The sequence below is a fragment of the Arvicanthis niloticus genome, chromosome 3 (genome assembly GCF_011762505.2).
Source record: "Arvicanthis niloticus isolate mArvNil1 chromosome 3, mArvNil1.pat.X, whole genome shotgun sequence".
Taxonomy (NCBI): Eukaryota; Metazoa; Chordata; class Mammalia; order Rodentia; family Muridae; genus Arvicanthis; species Arvicanthis niloticus.
The window spans coordinates 102,096,054-102,118,302 of NC_047660.1; the positions used below are offsets into that span (position 1 = coordinate 102,096,054).

General features: G+C 45.9%; 1 non-coding gene across 1 annotated transcript; it reads right to left on the reverse strand.

Annotated features, from left to right (window-relative positions):
• Positions 1–12,919: 12,919 nt before the first annotated feature.
• LOC117706387 (U1 spliceosomal RNA) lies at positions 12,920–13,083 on the reverse strand. The gene has a single exon (XR_004606497.1). It is a non-coding gene; the product is annotated as a U1 spliceosomal RNA (small nuclear RNA).
• Between the last annotated feature and the right edge of the window lie 9,166 nt (positions 13,084–22,249).

Consider the following 22,249-nt stretch of genomic DNA (forward strand, 5'->3'; position numbering starts at 1 on the left):
GGAGGCTTTAACTGGGAAGGGAATGGGAGGGCAGAGCAGGGGAGGGTTAGAGGAAAGAGTCACTAAGGCCTTGTGAAAACCTCCTCTATTATAAGCTTACTCAAAAATATAATTTAAAATACGTTTGGATGGTAATGCCCTACAGAGGGGATAATGCTTCCTTCAGAAGCCATAGTTGAGTGAACAAAATCCTGACAGCAGGTAATCTGGAGTTGATAAGGGAGAGTTCAGAGGACCCCAAACAATAAAGCTATTTCTATTGCTGCTGGACGCCCACCAGAACTTGATGGTAAGGCCTTCTTGCTGAACACACCATTTGTTTTGGTCACAGGGAGTAGGTAAATCAAGCTGGTGCTGACCCGAAGCCTTCCTGATGGCCAGTTTTCACATGCCAGAGGGTGTTCTGTAGGTTGCTGGCAGGGGGGTAGGCATGAGTGGTACCCAGCTAGCTACCCTGTAAGATGCAATAACTACCAGCCTGGAAAGATGTGCGCAATGTGTAATAGTGGCTAGCCAACTGCATTCTTCTTAGATTTGAGGCCTGCTCCACAGGAAGAAACTCATGCCTGGTACTATAAACCTTGCCAAGTGTTCAAGTCTGGGAAGATCACAGGCCTTAAAAGAATCTACTACTGTTATTTTACTAAATGGACATAGTACCGAGCTTTCTTTTCTATGTGTACATTTGTCTCATATCTGTAGATAGTGTACCTTTAAGACTTAATTGGAAATGCTTCTGTTTTGCAGAGACAGTAATTCATGGAAAGATTTACAACTGGTTAAATTCAGAAAATAAAAGTGTGTGGAAGGCAAGGACCTAAATAGCATTTCTACATAACCCTCTACCCAAAAAGCTCAGGGAACTCACGGAAAGACAAAGCAGAGAGTGAGAGTCAGAGAAGTTGGAGCGGATCGCTGTCAAACAGTGTCTTCTGACCGTGGCAGAGCCAGCGTGCCCACGAGCCCCTGAACCTGCACAAGGCCCTCACAAGAGTGCCTTCAACACTTCAGCATGGAAGCTCCTGAGCCCACACTGCATCCCGATGGAGCTCAGATCTTTTTTGGTGGCTGAGGGAAAGGGTATCCCTTTGTTCAGTGGCATAGCCGTGGCTATGTGCCTGTGTTCAAGTAAGTAAGCACTCACTCACAGTTTAAATTGCAGGCCTACTTAAGCTTAGTGGTCAAATACACACAAATATGAAAGTAGGAAGGGAAACTGTTAGAAAACAGAGGGTTCTGTGGGAAGAGGAGTGGAGATTAGAAAGGGTCACAGGGTGAAACTCATTGTGTACATGTATAAATCTGTCAATAAAATAATTTTAATTTAAAGAGGAAAGAAAGAAAGCAATTGATAGAAAAAATCCAGGCAGAAAGGACCAGGAGGAAGCCATTGAGGAACTTTGACTCAGGGTGTTCGAACAACAGCTCAGGATTCCAAAAGCTGTATATTATTTTAATGGATCACTATTTGATTCAGAAGTTCTGGAAATCAGATTCCAAGATGGCAGAGAACTTACCTGCTTTGAGACTGGTTTGGGACTGGTTAGGTATGTAATAAAAATTAAATGAGGGCCACACATGAGGATGGGCACGTATCTTAGCTGTAGGGAAGCTAAAGCAGGAGGATCATCATGAGTTCAATACCAGCCTGGACTACATAGTAGTCTCAAGGCCAGTCTGGCCTATAGAGTGACCCTATCTAAAAAAGTAACGGATCCACCAACAAATGAAGACAGAGAAGGAAAGCCTTGTCTCAGTAGCCCTGTGTCTCCATTTCCCCATCTCTGATTCACACAGAAATGACCTCACTGTCAGACAGCTGACAAGGAGTTCACGGAGTGCTTGATGTAGTTCCCTGGGGGAAGAGGGCATGTTGGGATGACTCCAGGGATCCCCAGCATGAAAAGAAGTTTCAGTCCTGATGTCAGAATTTGAGAGTTCTGAACTGGAAGCATCTATCTAGACATCCCTGATGCACTGCATTCTGCAAACAGACCAGAGAATGCAGAAAGAAGACATGTCTTCTCTTAAAGGAAGCCAAAAGCGACTACAGGGACTTGGGGAATCCATACCTCTATACCTTGAAAGTGAATCATTGGTCAGAGATTGCATAAGCAGCAGGTGATCTCTATGCTGCAAGGAAGTTGAGCTGTACCAGGTGGGCTGTCTCCCAGAGCTAACATCCCCTAGTCTGAGCACTAGGCTGGGCATAGGGTCATCACACAATGCATGTGCATACAAATGCATATGCGCTTAGTCATACACATTTGCAAGACTATACATGTATACACATACACACCCTCATTCATACACATGCAAATATATACATACATATACACACACAAACTTAAGTGACTAAACACAAACATAATTAGAAACCACCTTACATCTCACAGAAGTATGGACAGCTATTGCCTGACACCTGGCTGAGGGGACAGACACTGAAGTCCCCTTTCTTATCCTTGGCTTCAGCTCATCTTGAGAAGTCTTTTTCAACTCTGTGGAATAGAAACCATCGGCATAGACACTTGGATTTTCTGACTAGCTTCCCACAGGTCAGGTGCTGAGAGTGGAAGTTGTCCTTGTTACCGTCCCCCTCTGCTCTGCCACCTTGCAGAGGTAGGCAGCTCAGGGAATCTAAGAGAACACAAGGTCCAAGTCTCCGCAGCTCTCTGGCTCTTCCCGGCTGCCCATGCTTGGGTCAGTTTTTCACTCCACTGAACTTTCTTTCGCTGTAGCACTACAACCAATTCTGAAGGTGTTTTGTTAAATGAGAAGCATCTGTGAAAGGCCTGGTTGAACACCTGGCATAGACCAAGAACCTGATGAATAGTCACCATTTCCACTGGAGTCTACCATGTATTGCACCCTAACACTTATTAAAATTGACCTCAGACTTCCTTTGGCTGTTCCAGAGTTAAATTAGAAGCTTACCTGCAGCCACATCTCTTCCAGAGAGCAAAAGCCAACAAGTGGCTCAGGAGACACCTGTGCTTGCAGGAGGTATCCTTGTCCTGCTCTGCTTTGGAAATGGCCTGGTCAGCACTGCTTTTGCAAAGGCCTTTGGAAAACTGTTGGGAGAACGATCTTTTCAGAGTATCTGCATCTACTACCTGGAATCGATTCTTTTTACCTTGAGAGGTAAAGGTAGCCCAGGCTATAAGAAATCTTAAATCAAAAGATCTGGGGAGCCGGGCGGTGGTGGCACACGCCTTTAATCCCAGCACTTGGGAGGCAGGGACAGGCGGATTTCTGAGTTTGAGGCCAGCCTGGTCTACAGAGTGAGTTCCAGGACAGAGAAACCCTGTCTCGAAAAAGCAAAAAAAAAAAAAAGATCTGGGGGAAAGTTGGTTGTGGGAAAGAAGGGACTTTCAAAGAAACTAAAATAAAGGGACACCTCTTTGAAGATATAAGCAAGCAAGGGGAATACAGTGAAGCTGGTCCTGTACCTGGGCATGCTGATTCTCCACAGAGATCTGCATATTGGATTCTTGGGAAGAGCAGACTATGATAATAAGCATTTGTTATCTGCTTTCTGTAGCATCTATGAGACATTCACGTTTACTTTTCCTTATTAATTCAGTGTGTGTGTGTGTGTGTGTGTGTGTGTGTAGATCAGAGGACAACTTACTCAAGTCCGTTCTCCCCTTCGACCATGCAGGTCGCAGGGATTGAACTATGATTGTGGGAAGCATCTTTGCTTAACTCAGCCACTGTATTAGCTTCTCTGATTTTTCATTCTGTTTTGTTTTTTTGTGCTCTCTCTCTCTTTCTCTCTCATTTTATTTAATTTTATCTATATGAATATTTTGCCTGTATTTTTTAATGTACATGCCTGAGGAAGTCAGAAGAAGGTGCCAGATCTTCTGGAACTCAGGGTCTAGAGCTACAGGTGATTGTGAGCCTCCATGGGGATGCTAGGATCTGAGCTCAGGTCTTCTGGACAAGCAGCATGCAGATCTTAGCTTCAGGCTATTGTTCCATCTCTGTTGTTTTGATTTGTTTGTTGAGATAGATTCCTACTCTTAGTCCCAGACTGGCCTTGGTCATCCTCCCTGCCTCAGCCTCCGAGTGCTGGCCAGGCACCTCTCACACCATTCAAGAATATTTTGCATATATAAATTTTACTGTGCATGTAATTTTTTAAAACTCAGAGGCCTGGTCATGATAGGGCAGCTCAACCTCTGAGTGACAGCCCCAGCTCTAATGTTCAAGTTTCTATTTGAGTTTTTATTTATCAGTGTGTGTGTGTGTGCCCGCGTGCGTGCATGTGCATGTGCGCACACATGCTTAAATGCACAGATGTGTGTGTTAGAGTTCTGTAAAGGAAAAGAATTGATAGAATAAACATATATATTGAAAGAATATCCATTAGACTGGCTTATATGATAGGTTCTGGGTAGTATAGCAATGGCTGTCTACCACTGGAAAGGTCAAGGATCAAGCTGTTGTTCTGTCCACGAGGCTGGCTGTTTCAGCAGTACTGGAGGCCCAGAGGACACCAGAGAGTGGCTGCTCTTCAGTCTGGGTTGGAATCCCAAAGAAGTTGGTTCTGACATCAGTGAAGGGTCACCTCAGTGACAGTCCAGTTAGAGGACAAGCAGACAAAGAAGCAAGGCTTCCTTCTTCTGTGTCCTTTTGTGTGGGCTACCACCAGAAGGGGTGGCCCAGATTCAGTGTGGGTCTTCCTGATTCAAATAATCTCAGGAAATCCACCAGGGAAGTGCCCATCAGCTTGGACAGTAGGTGATTCCACATGGACTCAAGCTGACAACCCAAAGTAGCCACCATAGATGTGTGTGGGGTGGGGGGCACTTTCGTCACATGTGTCACGTGGGGGTCATAGTGGAACTGGTCACCTCTGCATAACTTTAGTTGGGATCAGAGAATTGAACTCAGGTTGCTAGATTTGGGTGGTAAGTGCCTTTACCCACTGAGCCATCTCACTGGAAGGCAAGCTCTTATTTTAGTCTAGAAAAGAGATCTAGAACTGAGATTTAGATCTGTTAGAATTGTCTTCTTTAGGTTCTACATTTTTACTAATTTGAGTAGCACAGGGCCACTGCTTTGCTTTGAAAACAAATTTTCCCCTATGTGAAGGAAAGATTTCTATTCACCAACCAGCCCTCCAGTCTTCCTCAGCTCTGGCTCGTGCCTTGGCACCACGTGGCACCATGGGGTCCTTGGCCAAGCTAGGGGACCGATCAGAGGGATCCTTTTTACCCTGAAGTCTATGTTACAACACCGAGAGTTTACTCAGCTCTAGTCATGTCCAAGCTTAAAATAAACCCTTACAGCGGCAGGACAGCCTATAGGGGCATACATTCGAGATGTTATTTCTGGAAACTGTTAGAGAATGAATTGAAAACTTGTGATTTCCTGTGAACTTGGCTTGGAAATAAAATAAAGATTTTATGAAGTTGGAGGTGAATGTATTTACTCTCCTCAGCTATTCTTGCTTGCAGGTTACTGTAGACCTCCGAGTTAGGACTTCAGGCACTCTGCCCCCCACCCCCCAACTCCCACCCCAAGCTGTATTCCCTTTTGTGGATCAGTCTTGACCAAACCATCAACTGGCCTTTAAATAAACACACAAAGAAAAAAAGGTCAGGTGTGGTGGCTCAGGCCTAGAATCCCAGCGTTTGTGCAGCAAAGGCAGGAACATTACCAAAGTTAGGTCAGCCTTATGTACAAAGGGTATTTCGGAACAGCCATGGATACATGGAAAAACCTTGTCTACACAAGAAGGAAGGAAGGCCGGGCGGTGGTGGCACACGCCTTTAATCCCAGCACTTGGGAGGCAGAGGCAGGTGGATTTCTGAGTTCGAGGCCAACCTGGTCTACAGAGTGAGTTCCAGGACAGCCAGGGCTATACAAAGAAACCTTGTCTTGAAAAACCAAACCAAACCAAAACAAACAAAAAACAAGAAGGAAGGAAGGGAGGAGAAAGAGAGAAAAAAAAGGAAGGGAGGGAGGAAGGATGGGAGGGAGGCAGAGAGAAAAAAGGAAAGAAGGAAGGGAGGAAGGAAAAGGGGAAAAAGAGAGGGAGGGAGAAAGGGATGGAAGGGGAGAAGAAGGAAGAAAGAAAGGGAAAGAGGAAGGGAGAGAGGAAGAAGAGAAGGCAGGCTTGACGGCACACACCCACAGTCCCAGAGCTTGAGAGGCTGAGACAAGAGGATCGTTGGATTACACAGAAAGTGCCCAAGCTATGTGCCAAGACCCTATCTTAAAAACAAAACAAAACAAAACTGAATGACACACAAAACAACTCTTTTTCCTCTCCGTTCTGTGACAGCATTCTTCTGCATAGTCTGGCTATCCTGGAAATTGCTCTGTAGCCCCAGTGTACTGCCATAATCCTGATACTTGGAGGCTGAAGCAAAAGCATCACAAGTTCAAGTCCAGCCTAGGCTGTAAGGCCCTCTAGCAACACACACACACACACACACACACACACACACACACACACACACACACACACCTCTTCTAGTTGTAGCATGTTTTCATTCTAAGCATGTATTATTATGAGCTTCAGAGTTCAATGCAGTGGTTTGTGTCTCTATATTGGGAATTTACAAACAGCAAAACTGATTCTATCGTTGCTTTCAGATCTAAACACTATACCTCTCCACATTAGGCAGTTTAGGTTTCATCTTTCATAAAAATGATCAAAAAGCTCCTCTCTGTAGGTGTGAGGGTATTTGTTCCATTAAACAAAGGACTTTTGTGTCCCTCCTCATGAGATGATACAGTAAACAACTCTTTTTTTTCTTTTGAGACAGTTTTTTTTTTTTTTTTTTTAAATAGGCCTGGCTGTCCTGGAACTCACTTTGTGTAGTAGGCTGGTCTCAAAATCAGAGATCTGTCTGCCTCTGCCTCCTGAGTGCTGGGATTAAAGGCTTGAGCCACCATAGCCACCCAAAACAAAATAATTTAATTGTGTAAGATGCAGAAGGCACAGCTAGTCTCTAGCAGATGTTTGAACTGGCGATGCCATGGAGGAGACAGTGTGCTAGCCCACACCCCAAACCTCACTCACAGCTACTGTGCTCTGAGAAAAATGCCTGTTACTTTTCATTAGAAAAATTCCCAGATACTCATTTAGGAGTTACAAAGCATAGTGCAAGCATACTGTAGGCTGGCCTCAGCACTGTTATTTTGCTGTTTTTCTTTTAATTTTCAAATGTAACTTGTTATTGTTAATATTTAATAAATGGGGCTGCCTGGGCTGACCATCTAAGCGGCAGCAGCTCTGTCTAGCTCAGGCCACCATGTTCTGTGGCCTGAAGCCAAGCGCTCCACAGCTGGAAGTGGCCAGAGGCTGCAGGTGCGCCACAGCTAGAAACGGCCAGCCAGAAACACCAGCCCTGCCACCCACAAGATGCCAGCATGGGAGATGGCTCTGCCAATCTCCCACACTGTCTCCACAATGTTTGGCTGAGCCCAGACTATCTCGCCTGGTAGAAATGAGACTCTAATGTTTAAAGATTATCTAATAGCTTTATATATTTGGAAATACTCAAATAACAAGATATCCACACAATTAGAAGTGTTAACCACTTAACTAACCTAGATTAAGATAACCTAGATAAGTTGTTACCCAGGACTGCTCTTGGTACATGTGCGGCTCTCCACGGCTCCTCTCCAGCTCCTCCTCTTCTTTCTCCTCTTCCTCTCCTCTCCTCTCCTTCCACATTAGCTCCTCCCAGATTACCGAGTTTTATTGTAAAATATAGTTGGGGGGGGGGAATATTCCGCTACAGTAACTGTCATTTAAAAGTAATTTTCATAGCTGGGTGGTGGCAGTACATGCCTTTAATCTCAGCACTTGGGAGGCAGAGGCAAATGGATCTCCATGAGTTAGACAGAAGTCAACAAGGTATACAGAACAAATTCAGGACAGCCAGGGCTATACAGAGAAGCCCTGTCTTGAAAAAAAGGAAGGAAGGAAGGGAGGGAGGGAGGGAGGGAGGGAGGGAGGGAGGGAGGGAGGGAGGAAGGGAGGGAGGAAGGAAGAAAAATAGAAAGGAGAAATAAAAATAGAAAATCTTTTGGAGGAGGAAGGAAGGGAGAGGAGGAGGAGAGAAGAAACATCAGCAGCTGGTGAGTTGGCTCAGGGATTAGAGGATGAACATGTAGAGGACCTGAGTTTGGTTTGTAGTACTCAGAGTTCACAGTTCTTAGATGTCATAACTCCAGGGCATCTAACAGCCTCTTCTGGCCTCAAACAACACCTGTAGCCATGAGCACATACACAAACATACACATAATTTAAAATGTTAAAAATCTCTTTAAAAATTAAATTACAGACAACTTGTCCTTAAATTTCTCGATGTGATTCTTCAAAAACAAAACAAAACCCCACATATTATTCTCACATCTGACAAAACTACTGATGTTTCCTTTGTCTTTCTTAATATTCTGCTCCTATTTAATTGTGTAATGTTGTTGGAGACACGGACCAGCATCTGCAGACCAGCAGGCTGCTCTGCTCTGTCTCACTCACATCGTGCCTCACCTGGAACAGCTTTCAATCTGTACTGCTTCTGCTTGGCCTCCTCCCCTCTCTCTTTGAATTGTAGCATTGACCTACAATTGAAAAGGTGTGAGCCGTCCACACTGTATAAGGCTCTGGGTCTGCTGGACTGCTCTGCTTGAAGCAAGCTCTCTGTTCCTTCCGTGCCCTATACTTTTAAGATTTCATAGAAAAATCACAATTCAATTGCAGTTACGTTTTGAGGCAAGACAATCAAGCCAAGGGTGAGAGGATGTACCTCCTTTTGCATCACATCAGGGAATAATGACTCCTTGTCCTTTCAAAGACGTGAGAAACAGAAATAGTTACCTCTTCACACCCATAGGAAGGAAGGAAGGAAGAAAGGAAGAAAGGAAGGAAGGAAGGAAGGAAGGTAGGAAGGAAGGAAGGTAGGAAGGAAGGAAGGAAGGAAGGAAGAAAGGAAGAAAGGAAAAAAGCTACCTATGTGGTCAGGGATTAGTTTAATGGTAGAACACTCTCCTAGTATGGGCAAATGGTGTCTAATGTCCTGTACTGTGAAGCAAACAGACCTTGGGACCTAAAGCCAGAACCATGAGCTACAGAATCTCCCTTAGTCTCTGGTTTTCTTGTTAGAGACAAAAGCAATGCCAACCCTAGGACAGGTTGCAGTCATAAGGACTACACAAGAAAATAACAACACTACCAATAGCCACCATTTACTAAACAATTCACTCTGCCAAGCCCTACACAAGAGCTTCCCATTCACCATCTAGCTAATACTCACAAACCCCACTACTATATGGTGCTATTATACCACATAGATAGGGGACACTGGAACAGAGGAACTCAGCAATTTGGCCAAGGTGAAAGAGCTTGTAAGGGGTGCAAGGAGTATGCACAGCTGACCAGCCAGACTGCAGAGCCCAGGTAGGAAGTCAGTATAAGTGACAGAGAAGCAAGAAACACTGGATATGAGAGGGCTCAGTGGGGAGAAGCTTCCCAACCTGAGGTCCATCCCTGGAATCCCACAGCAGGGGAGAACTAACTCTCAAAAGTTGTCCTCTGACTTCTAAACATGGGACAGTGGACACACATACACACACACAAACACAGACATACAGACACACAGAGACACACATATACACACACAGAGACACAGACACACACACACACACACAAACACAGAGAGAGAGAGAGAGAGAGAGAGAGAGAGAGAGAGAGAGAGAGAGAGAGAGATTTTCAAAAAGTAACCATTGACAATATGGTGTTCTGAGTAACTATTGTCCCCATAAGTTCATGTGTTTGAACGCTTAGCCTTTGGGAGTGATGCTACTTGAGAAGGGTTAGAAGTGTGGTCTGGCTGGAAGAGGTGTGGCCTTGTGGGAGGAGGAAGTTTGTCACTGTGGGAGGGCTTTGAGGTTTCAAAAGCCCAAGCTACACCCAGTGTCTCTCTCTCCCAGCTGCTTATGGTTGCAGATGTAGAACTCTCGCCCACACCTCTAACACCATCCAAGCTTTTATGCTGCCTGCCATGATGATAACCCACTAAACCTATGAATCTGTAAGGCAGTCCCAATAAATGCTTTCTCTTCTAAGAGCTGCCGTGTTGAGGTGTGACTAAGACGGACACAAAATGCAGCTGTTATGCTGTGTTCTGTGTTTCCGTTTTTTTTAGATTTTTCCCAGTGCCATTCCTTTGCTAATCTAATGACTGTAAAATGAATAGGTGTTTCCACAGTGTGGTGTAGAATGCACATATGAAATAACAATTAGATAAGTCCTTACCTTGGAGGTACTGACAACTAGATAAAAGGAAACCCATCAGTGACAGGAAAGAACGTTGTCGAGGGCGAGGTAGACATGCATCTGGCACACAAGCGAACGTCCGTGTTCTTCACGGTGCCTCTGCCTCTGCTTTACTTGGCACATGGCTCACTTCGTAAGCAGTTTTACGTATTAGTTTCTACATAACTTCACTTGTTCCTAAAACAACATTTAACAATCGTGTGGTTCCTGGATGTACCTATTCTGAAGTGCTTAAACCAAACCAAAATAGCGACAACAGAAAAACAACCCAAACAAAACAAAACAAAAACTCAAAAACAATGATAGCTAGGAGAAGGTAAGGATGACAGTAATCAGAATGCGCTGTGTGTAATTAGAGATGTGTTGTCTTCCTTCCTAGGTTCTGAGTTAGGAAGGAAGTTGGCAAATCACATCTAAGCAGCTCATCGTGCAGTGCTCCTACAAAGGCTGTCTGTGGTCAAGGCACTGAAGCACCAGGATCATCACTGGCGCCCCGGGTCCAAGCTCTGAGAAGAGTGTCTGCCCGCACCAGTGTCAAAACACACTTGGCAAATAGCATCTGAACCCTTGAAACCCTCATACTACACACACAGGTGGCTTTCTTAAGATCTTTGCCAGCCAGGGATGTTGGTAGAGTGCTTGCCAGAGCCCTGGCTACATCCTCAATATCCCATAAAAACCGGGTATGGTGGCCTTCACTGGGAATCCCAGCACTTGGAAGGTAGAAGGTGGAGGCAGGAAGATAAGCAGTTGGAGGTTATCCTAGGGTACATAGTAAGCTTGTGGCTAGCCTGGATTATCTTGTCTCAACAAACAGATGTTTCCCAGCCACGTGTGGGTGTGGTGGAACACACTTGTAGTTCCAGCACTCAGGAGGTGGAAGAGATCTATCTGCTCCTGAGTTCAAGGCCAGGTTGAGATACATGAAGGCAGTTTCTTTTTGCCTTTCCACTCTTACTTCAAATATCAGAAATTCATAATGCTTAATTTGCTGACAGTCTTAACCCTATAAACTACACACACACACACACACACACACACACACACACACACACACACGCCTGGGAACCATGTGTATCCCTGATTGCCCTTGGAGGTAAGAAGTTAGCACATCTCCTGGAACTGGAGTTACAGACCACTGTGAGCTGCCACGTGGGTGCTTGGAACTGAATCTGGGTACTCTGCTAGAGCAGTCTGTGCTTTTAGCCTCTGAGCCAGTTCTCCAGCACCGATTTATATGATTTTTTTTTTTTTTTTTTTTTTTTTTTTTTTTTTTTTTGACATGGCCATGTATCCCAGGCTGGTCTTGAATCCACTGTGCAGTTTAGGATGATTTTAAACTCTGGCTCCTCCCTCTTCCATCTCCCTAAAGCTACTTTTGCCTAGTTAAAGAGGCTTATGAACTTTCTCAAGAAGGATAGCAGTGGAAGAGGATTCAGAAATCTCTGCTGCTCTCAGGAACAAAACAAACTCCAGTCAGAGAAGGGCTTTGGAGAATCTAGGCTGCTCCAGCAGCCTGGGGAGCAAAGGCTGAAGCCCAGAGAGAAAGGTCAGCAGCCCAGTCTCAACTTCTGAGAAAACCACATGCCCCAGAAATCACGTTGTTCTTTTGTGAATTTTTCTCTCTCTCTCCTTCTCTTCTTCTCTCCCTCTCTGTCCTCTCCCTCTCTTCTCTCTCTCTTCTTCCTCCTTTTCCTCTCTCTTTCTTTCCCCGCTCACCCCTCCCCGTGTGTGTGTGTGTGTGTGTGTGTGTGTGTGTGTGTAGGCCAGAGGACAACTTCAGGTGCTGTTCACCTTTTTAAAAGACAGGGTTTCACTGCATAGCTCTAGCTGACCTGAAAGGAAGGAGAAGATCCCTTGAGGATGGAGCCTGAGAGGGAAGGGAGACCACAGCAGGTGTTCTGGTACAGAGTTGGGGGATGGGACTGGGGAATCTGGAGGAACAGAAGAAGAGGTGAAGATCTGCAGTCAGCCTACCTGCTTCTGTGCGTGTGCGTGTGCGTGTGCGTGTGCCTGTGTGTGTGTGTTGGGGGGGTGTTAAGAAGGGTCTATGGGATCCACAGGAGATGGAGAAGGGCTGGGGGTGGGTCAGGGAAGGTTGCTGCAGAGCTGGGGATGGAGCTGAGGGATTGAGTTTGGAGGAACAGGAGGGGTGAAGACCTGCCATTAATCAGAGTGGCTCTTGAGCCGGTGGTCTCAGCAGCACCGTTTGGAAGGCCTCGCCTTCCTTTTCCACAGCCGGCATCAGCAGACAGGAGCAAAACGAAGATGATTGTTTTCAGAGGTAGATTAATTTTGGCCCATGTACTTCCTCCGTGTTGAGTGCAGGTTAGCTCATTAATGTTTTCGTAGGAGCTCTAGTCCCTCCAACAGACTAGCTCAGAGAAATGACAGCCTTCGCTTTACATAGCCCCCCTTTGTCCCTATCACCCTCTGTCACCAGCATCACCCTTTCAGCATCTGAGAAACTAATGGAAGTGCCTTGTTTTGCTCCTCCTATTTTCTGTGCACTAATGTGTGTGTGTGTATTTGTGTATGTGCACACACACATGGTGTGTCCACATTTGTGCTTGCCTGCCTTTGTATTTTCTTTTCTTTTCTTTCTTTTTTTTTTTTCAAGGGAGAGCGCGAACACAGTCCCCCACTACCACAAATTATGCAGTTGAGTTTCCCACATTTAGGGAAATCGCAGGGGTCAGCACATCCGGAGTGCAATGGATAAGCCTCGCCCTGGGAAAACCATCTTCGTGATCATGGTATCTCCCCTGCCAGGTAAGTATGTACTAATTTTCAAAACTTAAGTTTGCCCAGAAAATTGTCTTGGTGTCTTAAGAATATAAATTTTGATTATCAGTCCTTTTAACCAAGGAGTCTTACTTTTTTGAAAAAGTACACAATTTCTCCAGCAAAGAAAGATCCAGTATTTCCCCAGGCCTCCTAGCAAACAGAGGCCCCTTGGGCAATATTTACCTCTCCATGTGGTTGAGTCCAGGCTGTTCTTGGGGAAGCTGGAATAAGAGGGGCATTGATGGATTCCAGTAAGGCTGGGTACGGGAATGGAGACTCAAGATGGGGTAGCTTGGGAACAGATATCAGGTTTGTGCTAAGAGCCATCGCTTGCTCTTAGAATGAACCAGGCACTGGGCTTTGTGGATGTCTCTCTTCCTCCTCCTCTCCCTCCTCCTCCTCTTTTTCCTCCTTTTCCACCTCCTCTTCCTCCTCTTCCTTCTTCTGCTTGTCTTCCTCACCACCCAGACAGTAGAAAATAGTATCTGCCTTACTGATGACTAAGGAAACCTGAACACAGGAAGGGGAGTTAAGTCTCTGCCCATCCTTTGGAGTCAAGACTCTCTTAGATTCCACACCCTACTGCTCTTGTGCAGTTCAGGGACAGTGACATCTGGGAGCTCGCTTGCTAGAAACCTCCCAGGCTGTGTGCCAACTCTCTGTGGCAGTTTGCGTTTTAACAGTGCGATCTTCTGTTGAAACTCTTCCCTCTCGGAACATGGCTGCCTCCATACCTGATCACGTTTTGACCTCCTGGGAATCCCTTTTTCCCCCCTTTTTAAGGCTCATTCATTCATCTACAAATGAAGATGGGCCCAGGATTGCTGAAAGTTTATACACTTGCCACTGTCATCTAGCTGAGGAGGTAGAGGCAAGAGAATGGTGATTCTTAGGACCACAGAGCAAGACTCAGAAGATAGAGTTCAGGGAGTTGAAATGTATTAGGTGACAGGAACTCTGTGGTCTTTTCCTACACATTTACATAAGACTTTAAATAAACTTTGAAATGATCATGTCTGCACAAATAATAGCAATAAAGTAGACACAGGATTTCAAGTAATAAAAACATAGAAAATCCCACCAATCTACCACCTTGGGACAAACTCAGAAATAGTTGTATTTCCTTTTCAGATTTGTTCCACATATGTGCTTGTATACACACACACACACACACACACACACACACACACACACACACACCACATTGTATGAATGGTGTATAGTGTCTTTATTTTTGTCTCCACTGCCTAGTTCTCAGTGAGTAGCTGGCACACAGTAGGCATCTAATAAATGTACTGGGTGAGTGAATGAGTGCATCGATAAAGGAAGTAACAGAACGAGGCAGGGAAGGTGGTAGCTGCCTCATGATGCAAGCTAAACATCTTTTCCCAGTGCCCCCTGGTCCCTTGTCTGTGCTATTCTTATATGTCTTTATTTGAGTTTGTTTGTTTGTTTGTTTGTTTGTTTGTTTTAGGCAGGTCCCGAGCTGCGTATGTAGACCAGGAAGATCTGTATTTCCTAAGTGCTTAGAGTACAGACTTGTGCTAACATGACTACTTTATGTAGTGCTGGCGCTGGTACAGAGGACTTAAGCCTGCCAGGTGAGCACACTGTCAACTGAGTTATATCTCCGGCCAAAGGAACCTGTTTTCAAAAGCAGTGTCCCCGGGAGAGCTGCCTGTTGCACTGGGCTGACCCCGAGGCCTTTGTCCTGTGGGTGAGCACAGTCACTAGGATTCTAAGTAAACCAGCTTTCTGAACCAAACTTTGTCTTTTTTTGACATGTACTTACTCATCAGGGCCTCTTTCCAAGGAGCAAGAAGGCACCGCACTGCCAAGCCGCAGGAGTGCAGAGCAGAGGACTGTGGCATCTTGTTGGTGGAGCTTCTGGGACAATGCTCTGCCTTCCAGTGAGGAGAAAAGTATCTCTCCAAGAGTAGAGCCCATACCTTGGAGACTTTTCTCTCCAGAAGTCCAGTGGGGTGCACAGGTAGAAAGGAAGTAGGCATTGCTGGAGACTTTCTCTCAGGAAGGCTAGTGAGGTGAGAGGTAGACAGGGAACAGGCAAGCCTGGACAAACAGTACAAGAAGCAGAGGCTTGCCCAGGGCCATCTCTCTGGAGGACTCTTCTTACCCTCCAGTTGACAGCCAAGCAGGATGTAGGACAGGGTCCAGTGTACACAGCAGACATTACTGTTTCCATTTGGGGCCTCCGCCAGTCCTGTCTGGACAGATCACAAATCAGATCTGACCACTTACTACTCAGAAACGGCTACCACATTCTCAGTTCTGAGCAGCACCACAGGGGCACCCATCTGTCATCTGTTCCTTTTGTCCTTGCTCTCCCCTTCAAGCCTCCTCGAAGCCCCTCCTAGCCCCGTTACAGTCCATTGGCTCCATTTGCTGGCCCCTCTACTTTGAACCAGTTCCTCTGCTCCCCACTTGCAGCCTCTGCTCTCCTCCGCTAATCCTTCATGCTCCCTGTCCCTCCCTAGAGGCCCATCTAGCATAGTAGGTACCCCACAGAGACCCCATTCTCACTTTGCATAGTAGTCTAACTCTGACTCACCTTTCTTCTCAACATCTCTCGCTACAGTGATAAAGTGTGTCCATCCATCTCCCTCATCTCAGGACTAACGGTGCCACGGGAATAAGGATGGATGCTCCTGCACCTTCCCCTCCGACACCACTGAGCGCCTAACATGTGGTCCAAACTACAGTTCCATTACCACTCTCAAAGTAGCAATCCTGCCCCATTTTATTATTTTGATTACAGTTTTTTGTTGTTGTTGTTTAAATTTCAAACAAGAATCCAAAGTTTGAATGACTGGTCAGTTGTGAATAGATCCTGAAGTGTAATGAAACATTTTTTATTTGCTCCACAAACAGGGCTATACAACTGCTGGGATCTCCCTCTGCTTTGTGAGCCTGGGTTTCCTGGAATATTTTAAGGAGGACAAAATGTATGTGTTGGGGGGGGGTCGTAGGGGAGATCACCTGGTTGCTTTAGATTTAAACATGGATTTCCCACAGGTAAATAAGGAGTTCAGCATACTCAGAGATTTGGGAGGTGTCTTTATCTATTTTTTTTGGAGGGGGGTGAGTGGCGGCATTTCATTATGTGATGAGTTCCGACTGCCCTAGAACTCACAAAGATCTCCTTGTCTCCAGCCTGGGGTTAAAGGTGTGTGTCATTTGATAAGAGCTCTTTGCTGGTAGAGGGCTCCTTGGAGACTTCTGTCATTAAGGCAATTCTTGCTTCTGAAATGTCCTCAAGTCCAAAAGGGGAAATCTTCTTACAGAGGAGGAGAGATGGGAGGTTTAGTTTCAAAATTCCTCCTCTTCCTCTTCCTCCTCCTCTTCCTCCTCTTCTTCCTCCTTCTTCTCCTTGGTTTGTTTTGGCTGGGGACCAATCAAGAGTCTCTAGCATTTTAGGCAAGTGCTCTACCATAGAGCTGTACACCTCCAGCCCTTAAGATGTTTTTCTTATGTACGGATTTAGAGATGGATTTCACTATGTCGCATTGTCTGGCTGCAACTTACTGTGCAGACTATGCTTGACTTGGACTTGTGCAAAGATCTGCTGGCCTCTTTCATGCTGTTCATGTTGTGATTAAAGGTCTATACCATCACACTTGGAGATTTTCTATTTAAAAGTCTGGTTACATCCTCTCTCCCTCCCCCTCTGTTCGTGTGTGTGTGTGTGTGTGTGTGTGTGTGTGTGTGTGCGCATGTGTGTAATCCACAGCCTATATATGGAGGTTGAGTGTGGAAAGCACTCTCCTTTTGCCATGCGCTGTTCAACATCTAACTCAGGTCACCTAGCTAACTAAGGCTCCAGCTAGTATAGTCTGAAAGACTTTTTCTTCTGTTCTACACTATTGGCTTCTTGACTGTTTGCATGCACCACAGTCCGGCTAGTGCACGCCTTTAATCCCAGCGCTTTGGAGGCAGAGGCAGGCGGATTTCTGAGTTCGAGGCCAGCCTGGTCTACAGAGTGAGTTCCAGGATAGCAGCCAGGGCTACACAGAGAAACCCTGTCTCGAAAAACCAAAATAAATAAATAAATAAATAAATAAATAAATAAAATTAAGCCTCTCTCCTGCTTCTTAAATTGATTTAGATGATTTTCCTCGAGGATCAGTTCATATGTGTTGCCTGTTCAGGGCCAGCCCTGGCCACAGTGGTGAGGAATAGAAGAAAAGCCAGGTATCCCTGGGTGTTGGGCTGCCTGGCTCTCAATGCCAGAAGCATGGGGGCACTGCACAGGAGCAGTGTGACCAACATTCCCTCCAAGGTGTTTTTGGAGGGGAAATTTCTGCTTTATTACTAGGTTCTTAAATTTTTCCCAAGGAGCAAATTCCAGAGTCAAACTGTGTGCAGCAGGGCCTCCTCATGCCACAATTAAGTTTCCTTGAGGATGGCTGAAGGAAAGGTGGGGGTTTCCCCATGCTTCTACTGTGAGTTTTTTTTTTGGGGGGGGGGGTGGTGTGGGGGTGTTGTTTTGTTTGGGGTTTGTGTTGGTTTTGGTTTTGGTTTTTTGTTTTTAAGACAAGGCTTAGGTAGTCCTAGCTAGGTTGGAACTCAGATCCACCTGCCTGTGCCTCTGAATTGCTGGGATTAAGTATTTTATCTTGGCCTTCCTCTCCCTGCTTCTGCCTTTCTCTTCCCCACCTTCTTTCTCATTGTCTCCTTCTCTTTTTCTGTCTGTCCTGCTTTCTCTCTTTTCCTTTTCTTTATCCTCTCTCTTTCTTACCTACTTCCCCCTCTCTCCCCTTTCCTTTCCTGCCTTTCTTTCTTCGTGTCTCTGTCTGTTGCTTCTCTCTAACAGGGTCTCCCTATACACTCCTGGCAATTTGGGTTACAGCCTCCTGCTGTGCAGCCTCCAAGTGATGGGATTACTGGCTAGCAGTCCCTGGATTAGGGTAACACATTGTTGGGTGGCTATTCTTTGTTGTCAACTTGACTACATCTGGAACTAACTAACACCCAAGTGGCTGGGTACACTTCTGACTTTTTTTTTTTTTTTTAACTAAACAACCTGAAGTGGGAAGACCCACTGTTAATCCAGATCTTCTGAGGTGGGAAGACATAGCTTTAAGCCACACCTTGCGTTGGCAGCCTGTATAAAGAACATGACAAAGGGAAGCTCTTTCTCTGCTTGCTCTTGTTCTTAATGGAGTGTGAATTCCTTCACTGGCTTTAGAGCCTACTTCTTTGGGATTCCAACGTATCCTGAAGACCAGATGAGACATCTTGCCTATTGGAATGAGCAACAGCAGAATTCTTGGACTTTCCACTGATAGACAGCCATTGTTGGATTGGCTGGACCACAGCTTGTAAGTCACCCTTTACAGGAGTAACACCCCCCACCCCCTGTATGTATGCTCATTCTATCAGTTCTGTTTCTCTGGAGTAGTGATTCTTAACCTTCCCAATGCTGTTGTGGTGACTCCCAGCCATGGAATTATTTCCATTGCTATTTCAAAACTGTAATTTTGCTGTTGTGGATCATAATGTAAACGTCTGATGTGCGGTTCCTGAGGAAGGGTCGTCATTCATTGGTAGGTGCTGAGCCTCCACAGCATGGAACTTTCCTGCTCATCTCCCACACAGTTCCTCACTGGTGGCATTCCTAAGGTGTGCTCCTAGTGTCCAGTGCTGTGGCGGGAGGCTCCTGTGACTGTCACATTCCTTCCGACACTTCAAAGGGATTGGAGGGAAAGGGAGACAGATCACACGCTTAGTCAGCCGGAAGCCCGAGAGTGGTGAAATTTAAGAATTAAACATTTCAAGCCAAATGAGAATAGGGGGTGTTTAGAAGCACAGTTATGCAGAAGCATGACCCCACTGGGGAAAAGACAGAAATGAAGGTGCTACTTCAGTGGCCTCCTTAGGAAGGATAAATGACTCTTAAGTACTACCTTGACATTGAGTAAAGCAACATAAAAATATTCCTACTACTCAGTGTCTGGATGCTTTGAATGAGAGTTATCATCCTTCCCTTTGGTGACGTTTTACAGAGAAGATTCTGTCGTGTGACGATAGAGGCTGGTGCTGTGCTTCTACATTCAAGACGCAGATTCCAATTCCCACACTAGGGAACAGAGTGGCTGTCTCTGCGTGAATCCCTCCTCCCAGAAAGGAGTCACATGCTTGTCTTGGGGAATTTGCCGTCTCACGCTTGGTCCCAGGGGGACAAAGGATAATGATTTCATGTCGCCTGGCTGCTTGCTCTCTACGCTCCTCAAGCACACGTTTTCTTTTGAAGGGAAAGCTGCCTCATCTTTTTAAAGGACATCACAAGACTCTCCGTGACACGACTCAGCTCTCGCATCCACTACAAAGACATTTTGTGTGTCCTTCTGGGGCTTGGAGCCAGGCCTCCAGACTGCACAAACTTTCTGCCCATCTGCCACATGGAGGACAGAGCTCCAGCTTCAGCTAAGCCTCGAGCTGAGAAGATAGTTCAGGAATGAAGGCGGCCATGACTGCTGTCCCAAGCCTCCATAGCTGCTAGGTAAGAGCTCAGGCCTGCTCGTGCCCCCACCCTGGGCCATTTGTGGTCAATACAGTGAGAGGAGAAAGGCCAGCACGGTCAGCTTGTTTTAATAGACAAAGGGACAGTGTGCTTTCTTTGCTGGGTAGTCAGGAGGGAGGAAGTGACCTTCTATGCCAAGCAGTAGTGCCTTTGTCCTAGCACCTGAGAAGCCCCTTCCTTCTCTACTTGGAGACTCTGTCAGCCCAAAGTTCAGGATCCTCACAGAAGCCACCAAGTCAGAGAGTTTATTCATCCTAGTCTCAAGATTGGCTGTGGTGGGAGACGTCTTAGCTTTAACCTCTGTATTTGCTTCCTTCATGACCTGCTGTAAGCTGCAAACTGCCTGACCTTTCAGAAGTCCGAGTCCCTGACCAATGCTTTACCCTTCAGTGAGATGATTCTGGTTAGTGCCTGGGAGGTGAAGGAACAGGCAGAGGAAGGAAGTACAGCCTTGTCAAGCCAACTGCAAAGCGGGCTGCTGCAGCTTGAACCTGCAGGGAGCACAGGACAGACACAGCTCAGCCCACAAAGCAGGAGAGTAAGGAGCTGGGCATGTGCGCTCACACCAATCAGCTATACATGAAGGGCTTCCAGGGACAGGTTACTCACAGGAGTGGCTAGTCTGTCATGTCCATAGGCAAGGTAGACAGCAAAACAGATGCAGGGCTGGCCACTGGGAACCAGGCTGAGCATGCTCGGGTTGGTAAGGGGAGGGCAGTGTGAGCCTTGGCTACAGCTTCAGCTCCTTGTGCCTTCCAAGCTGTTCTCGTTTTTATTGGTTTGTTAGAGACAAGAGTCTTTGCTTTGAAGCTCAAGTTAGCCTCAAACCGATGTTCTTCCTAGCTCTGAAGTGCTGCGTTACAGGCATGCAATGTTATAATTGGCTCCATTGTATCACACACACACACACACACACACACACACACGCCACCACCACCATCACCACCACCACCATCTACAAAATGAGTTTCAGGACAACCAGGACTATTACACAAAGAAATCCTGTCTCAAAAAAAAAGATTTATTTCTACTTATATGCACATGTGTGTATGTGCATGTGTGAATGAATATATGCCATGTGTACACAAGGGATGTAAAATCCCCTGGAACTGGCGTTATAGGTAGTTGTGAATCCCTTATCTTGGGTGCTGGGAACCAAACACAAGTCCTTCACTAGCGCTGGTCTGCAGAGCAGATTCTCCGGCCCCCTGGTTCTTTTCTTTTACAGAGCCACAGTCTATCTTTCCTATGGCTGCGTGGTCGACAGTGCTGTGGTGGCGTGGCTTGGATCTTCTCTTCCAAATTCAGATTGAAATAGAATTCCATTGCAGTGGTGTGGAGAGGTTAAGTCTTTTTTTGTTTGTTTGTTTTGTTTTGTTTTTCGAGGCAGGGTTTCTCTGTGTAGTCCTGGCTGTCCTGGAACTCACTCTGTAGACCAGGCTGGCCTCGAACTCAGAAGTCCGCCTGCCTCTGCCTCCCAAGTGCTGGGATTAAAGGCATGCGCCACCACCGGCAATCAATTGATCTCACTAGTTCAAAGCTAAGTCTCTCAGAGGTTACTAGTCCACCTGGTGCCACCCTTGTGATGACACTAATGGCGTGCTATGGAGCTGGGTTAGTTACATAACAGAGGGCTCCACCCCTCCCTGTCTTTTGCTTTTGTTCTTTTAGTTCCTTTTCTAATCTTCATTTTATTTTTATTTCTGTGTTTTTGGGTATGTGTATGTGAATACAGAGCCTGCTGAGGCCAGAAGAGGACACTGGATCCCTTGGAGCTGGAGTTACAAGTGGTCGTGAACTGTGTGACGTGGGTGCTGGGACTTGAACCTGGGTCCTCTGGAAGACCAGTCAGCACTGGGAATTGAACCTGGGCAGTTAGTGCTCTTAACTGCTGAACCTTCACTCCAGCCCTTTTTCTTTTCGTTATTTTCTTCTTCTTACTTATTTATTTAGAGTTCAGGTCTCATTCTGGAGCTCTCTGTGAAGCTCAGACTAGCCTCAGCCTCTAGTGTACCGGAATTACAGGTGTCACCCACTGTACCTGGTCTGTTTTCTTGTCATGTAATCCCTTTTTATGATGATGCTGTGACAAAACAAGGAAGTCCTCAGCCCTCAATAGACACCACCTCTCAGTTTAAACTCCCTGACTCCAGAGCTCATGGCCACATAAATATCTGTTCATGATGATGATGATGGTGATGGTGGTGGTGGTGGTGGTGGTGATGGTGATGGTCAGGGACCAATCTTTTGTTGTAGTGACAGGAAGTGGACTAAGATATATGGTGAGTGTATGTTACCTAAGTAACACAGGACATTAACTGCTTTAAACCTGTATCACAGCTGACAGATCCAGAATGCAACCAAGCCTGAGAGAAGATGACTGATAGCAAATAAACATTGTTAGTTTAAAGGGCAATGTTCTTAGTGCCCATGGCCTGCCCTTTCTGGGTGGTTTTCTGTTTCTGTCAGGCACATGGTGTTGAAATATAACTAGTCAGTGCACATACTCTGGGCTGCTATGAGACTGTTGGAAATCAGGTCTACAATCTGTTGGATGCTTTTTTTAAAAAGTTGCAGATACTGGGGCTGAAGAGGTGAATCAGCACTTAAGAGAACTG